Genomic DNA, 6,311 nt, shown 5'->3' with positions numbered 1-6,311 from the left:
CGGTGTTATCATAATATAATTTGAGTCGGATCCTTTGGGGCCCTTCTAGTGTATAAGAAAAGTACTCTAAACCTTAACTATCGAGAGAAAACTTCGGCTTCCGAGCATTTTGCACAGAAGCCATCATGCAGTCCGAACCTAACCGAAAATAGAAGCTTAGAGCCGTAGTTCATGCTAAGATCACGAAATAAACAAAGAAAATGATCAAATCGAAAACGTAGAGACATAAGGATTTTAACGTGGAAAAATCCTTACAGTAAGACAGTTACAAATCACGGGCCCGAGCCACCAAATGTTAGGTATATATGAAGAATTTACACAACGTCTGAATTTCATATATCCAATGCCACCGGCTTAGAAAGAGGTATGTATAATGGTCACCTCCGTCGAAACTCGGAAGTTAGCACCTATATAGATCGTCATAACATAGCATTCCACTGAATAGTTTCTGCTTACATGAATTCGAGAGATGTGCCGAAGGAGATTATTCGTGAGATGTGCTAGCATTGCTATGACTCACTGACTAGTCTCCTCGGGATTCGTGTGTATAGCCTCTCAATCTGTTACGTGTATGTACTTACGTGTGTATACCCTCTCAATCTGAATCTGAGTACGAGCTAATTATATTGTATCGAGTTGACCCATGACAGGACGTGTCCGAGTACGAGTACGACTTAGGTACGTACATACTACGTGCTGCTACAACAGCTAGCTTTGATTGGTTTGTTTTGGTAATAATATTGTCCAGGTGGCGGCAAGTACATAGATATATTTAGGACAAAGCCAAGCTTTGGAATCAGCACGCACGAGATAACAGTGCGTGGCCTGTTTGCTTTGCTTTGGTTGGCATGCATGCATGCATATCGATGAATCGATCGCCGCTACAGTACCGTGCAGCCTTCCAGAATCTTCTTACCGCCCCACCTTTACACTACCCGGTTTAGTGCCGCAACAAAAGTTAATGGCAAAAGTCTGAAACGAACCTTAATCTCGTATACCAAGTCTGAATTGAACCCTGACGTTTAAATCCCTGATTTTTGAACCTTGACCTCTTCCATCCCAGACGTACTGGATGTTTCCTGGACTATTTTTGTTTGTGTGCTGGGGTTAGCTGATGTGGCAGGGATTAATGGAGAGGTAATGGGATTTGGTGGCCTTGTCCAGCCAAGTTAACGAGCCTGGTTATTAATTTGGGCCCATAACCCACGACCCACCTCCTCGCACCAAAGCAATCTCTTACGCTCAAGAAAAAAAAAGCCAAAGCAATCTCTTTGCATAAGCGCGAAGATTCAGTTCCCAGTTTCCCTTCCTTCCACTTTAGACGGGGTGGCCATGGTGAGATGCGGGTGATTGGGACGGAGGGAAGACGATCAAGGCGGAGCATGTTGTCAGCGACGCCATACCTTTTCATCGATATCCCCAGGAGCTTTTGGAAGTACTCGTCGTCCCTGCACGCGGCGGCGGCATCGACCTGGAACTCGCCGGCGGCGGCATCGATGTAGAACTCGCTGGCGGCGGAGACTTTCACCGAGGAATAGAAGACGTGGGTAACCGCTGTCATGACATGTGTTGTTTTCTTCATGTCGCACATTGCTAGATTTTCAGGGTCGCGGACTTTCTAGTAGTCATATATCTACTCAAGTTTACGTCAAAAAAATTTAATTAAGAATAAGGCATATGTCAATTTATTTCTTGTTTTGTAATGTAGGTAGTTTTTTTGCGTGGAAATCATGGATCCCCGTCAAAGTTTGAATGTGCATTTTCACTTTGGTGGTGAGCTCGTCCGAATTGGTCCTCAGCTAAAGTTTGAAGCCATGTCAAAAATTGAGCGTACTAGTTTGTCTCTGGTAGAGCTAAAGGCGCATCTCAGTGAACACATGAATGTAAAGGCATCGATGAAGTACTATTTTCTACTTCCTGGTAAAGATCTGATTGATGGTCTGTTATTTCTAAGTGACCACCTTAGCTGCAAGAAAATGTCAGATATCACAATTGATGGTGGAGTGGCACAAGTGTTTGTGGAGTACCTTGGTGAGGAGGATGAAGAAGAAGAAGAAGAAGAAGAAGAAGAAGAAGAAGAAGAAGATAGTGAGAAAAGCGAGAGTGACTTTGAAGATGAAATAGGAAGTGGAGAAGATAAGGAAGATAATGGCATTCCAGAACCTGAAGTTGTGCTTACAGCTGATGCTAGCATTATTTCTAGTGGGAACAATGTTGTTGCACAAGAGAACATATTTGCGTGTGACAAAACAAGAGTTATGAAGACAATTATTCGTAGTCAATCCAAACAGAACATGAACAAAAGCTCAATGTCAAACAGATTTCAGAGACAGAATAGGTTTGAAGAGGGACAAAGCTCACAAGCTGTTATGGCTAGTAGCTCTCAAGTGTTAAATTCAAACTCGCAAGGGGGAAGCCATAGATATGCGCAAACCATAATGGCAGGTCAAAGTGAAAGGGTGCTAGGAGAGGATGAAGAAAATGATAGTGAATCCGAAGATTCAGATTACGTGTGCCATGTTCTGATGACGACAGTGGAGAAGATGATGAAACCGTGCTGCTCAGGAAATTTGCAAAGATGTACAAGCAAAAGCTAAGAGATTCGGAAAGGTTTGTGCATAGTGAAGCAACAAGTGCAGTCCCAATTGCTCTAATGGCAAATGTTGAAGAAGTCATAGAGCAACAAAACATCGAGGCAGAATATGACTCGGGATCAGAAGACTTTTCTTATGACGAAGCTAGTGATGAAGAAGGCAAATTTGTTAGGAGGAGGACCAAGTTTGCAAGATATAATTCTAACACTGAAATTCCATATTTCAGTCTTGGAATGGTGTTCAAAAGCAGACTGAATTTAGAAAGGCAGTGATCAAATATGGGTTGAAGACTTACAAAAACATTAAGTTCATGAAGTCCGAAGATGACAGGGCGAGGGCAAAGTGTGCATGGCCAGGTTGTCCTTGGCTCTTATATGGTGCAATTACCAGTAGATGCTCAAGGTTTCAAATAATAACATATGAAGATGTTCACCATTGTGCTCCAAATAGAGTCAATAATCTTGTATCTGCCAAAGTAATTGCGAACAGATATGAACATTTCACATTGGTGAATCCAACTTGGAAAATTAGTAGCATGCAATGCACTGTCTTGAAGGATTTCTTTGCTGATGTTTCTATATCAAAGTGCAAGGCAGAATTTTTTTTTGTCATGGACAAATTGTTGTCCGGTTTGAGAGAGGAATACACTAAGGTGTTTGACTATCAACTTGAATTGTTAAGGAGCAACCCTGGTAGTACTGTTGATGTTTGCTTGGACCCAATGATAATGGAATAAAACATTTTCCAAAGATTTTATGTTTGCTTTGATGCCTTGAAGAAGGGGTTTAAAGCTGGTTGTAGAAAAGTAATTGGGCTTGATGGATGCTTTTTCAAAGGAGCTTGCCAAGGTGAGCTCTTATGTTCAATTGGTAGGGATGCTAATAATCAGATGTACCCTGTTGCATGGGCAGTTGTAGAGCAAGAAACAAAAGAGAATTGGGAGTGGTTCCTTGGCCTTTTAATCAAAGACTTGGATATAAATGATAATGGTGACGAATGGGTTTTTATTTCTGACCGCCTCTCCTCACTTCGCCGCTGCCGATCGGACGCCTCTCGTCACTCCCTTCACCTTATCTAGTCTCGTTCCCGAGCGAGAGCCCATCCTACGGGACTGGAACTGCACGCATCGCTGAGAAGATGTGCGTCGTGGGTTATGGGCCCAATCAACCAGGCCCGTTTACTTGGCTGGACCAGCCCACCAAATACCATTAAATCAGCTCTATCCTTAATCCCTGCCACATCAGCTAACCCCAGCACACAAACAAAAAGGGTCCAGAAAATGTCCAGTACGTCCGGGATGGAAGAGGTTAGGGTTCGAAAATTAGAGATTTAAACGTCAGGGTTCGATTTAGACTTGGACTACGAGATGAAGGTTCGTTTTCAGACTTTTGCCAAAGTTAATTAAACAAAGTCAATTAATATTTGTGACAGGTTAAGCATGAAATAGAGTTATCCACGGCATATTTTACTCCACCGTCTCAAAAAGGATGTCACACAGAAAAAAGAGAGAGCAGTCGCCCTCCCTTCCTTCTTTCCTAACCTAGATCCCATCAGCCGCCACCCCTTTCCTCCCTCTGACCAGTCCCCACCGCCTCGCTTCCATCGGAGGACGCAACCAACGAAGCCGTGCTGCCGACGATGGAGGCGGGGCTTCTCACAACGTGTTGCTCTTTGTCGTGTGAGCCGGTGGCTAGGGCAGCGACATCAGAGCTACGAGGCGTAGTCAGCGCGTGTTAGCGGCGCGAGGAGGGATCATGGATCTGCCATGGCGGAGGCTGTTCCATAGAGAAGGCATGTGGTTGTGTGTGGTGGCTGGGCCCGATATGGCCCATATGGGCCTGGACAAGCCTGAGAGGGCCACGCCTCCGGCGTGCGACAGCGGCGGCGGAGATTCTGTTGTCTCCGGTGTAGCGTCTTAGCGGCCGCGGTGGTGTGGCGTGCCATGCCATCCAGTATGAGGGTAATTCTTTTAACTGACTACACGTGCGCCGCCTAACGCCCCAACGAATAAAACAATGCATCAACATCTTCCTAGAATAGGAAAAATATAGGAACAGAGAGTGGATTTTGTACACCCACGCATGGGTGTGGGTGTCACCGTCATTGTGCTTAAGATCGGATAAAGAGGAGAGAGAAAGGAATCTTTCTATCTACCATGGTGGGCACGAATCTCGAGGAATAAATGAACGGTGATAGAAACATCCACACCCATGCGTGGGTGTACAAAAGTATTTCCAGAGATTAAAATGTCACGCCTACTTAAATCTTATAGAAAGATGAAGTATGTTTAATAGAAACTAATATTTTTTTCATAAGCTATAACCTAATGTTTTTCCTGCAGTTAACACTACAATATTTATATAGAAATAGTTTATACGATATGTTCCTACGAATCAAACAACTTATGTAAAAAAATCATATGATTTTAATCCTGCACAATTTATATACAAATTCTATGAATCAAAATAGCTCTAATACACTAGCGTTGTCCCATCATCAGCCAGGTCTAGGTTTTCACCCAAAGTGAGGGCTAGGAGTGGCACTACTCCACGACAACGCCACCAAGCAGAAAACAGCTCTCAAGGTTTTCACCTCAAAGTGAGGACTAGGAGTGACATGACTCCACGACAATACCACCAAGAAGAAAACAGCTCCCATGAGTGTCACCACAACGGACTATCGCAATGGTAGTCACGCCGGCCAACCAGCAAGGCCACCGGCAATAGGGTCGGTAACCACAAGTCTTTTGTGGAGCCAAGTTTGCAACCATAAAAAAAATTCCCTGCTTTATTGGTGATAGTTTTCAATTAAAAGAATTAAGTTGGAGGAAGGAGAGCCTTTGAATTGGTGTGGATATAAGATTTTAAAATCTATTACCTCCCGTTCAAAAATGTAGTATGTTTTAAAAAGCGAAGCTTTCCTTTGCTTTCCAAAATATACTACATTTCGAAACAAAGGTAGTACATCATATATAGAGTAACAACTCCAGTGTAGAGGAGCCGAAACTCATCTATATACGGCAGCTTTTACTGCGCACTGATTGAGATAGGGTTATACTTCAAGATGTTCTTCTGGCCCCTTAGAGACTGTCCGCCAGAGCTGGGTCGTTCTGTACCAGTACTCCCTCCGATCCGGAAAAAAAGTCAGAATGGTGATTTTGCAAAATAACCCATGAGATTTTTCTTTGTCAACCCGGCCGTGCTCCACATTTGTGACGGCCGCCGCGCGGATGGAGGCTGAGGGCCACGTTGTTTCCCATGGCACGCGACGAGAAATAGGGGTGGGGGTGGGTTTGGTGAGGAGTTGGTTTGCTGCCATCGACGCGGGAGCCCCGGTGGCAGCGGAGCATGGGCAACGAATGGCAGCCCTCGGCCACATCGCAACTTTCTGCAGACGGGAGGGCATCCATGGAGCTTCGACTGGAAAATGCTAGCTAGGGGCGCCGCGTTTGGAGGGGTTAGGGACGAGAAAGACCACATGGTCATGGGGATGGGGATAAGATTTGACCGGGTAGGGGCACATGGTGAGGCCTGGTCACGTGATTAGAATTTTTCTAATTTTAGGAGGGTTTAATTGTAAAACGTTAATTGTATTAACCACCCGATATTTTTTCCGGATCGGAGGGAGTATATAAATACTAAGTAGGAAGCAAGCCGTAAAATTTCAGTTCCAACTATCCTATAACAGTGCGGCATACAGAAAAATCAAGTAAAAAAT

The sequence above is a fragment of the Lolium rigidum genome, chromosome 5 (assembly GCF_022539505.1).
Source record: "Lolium rigidum isolate FL_2022 chromosome 5, APGP_CSIRO_Lrig_0.1, whole genome shotgun sequence".
In the NCBI taxonomy this organism is placed as follows: domain Eukaryota; kingdom Viridiplantae; phylum Streptophyta; class Magnoliopsida; order Poales; family Poaceae; genus Lolium; species Lolium rigidum.
This window is presented reverse-complemented; position numbering follows the sequence as displayed.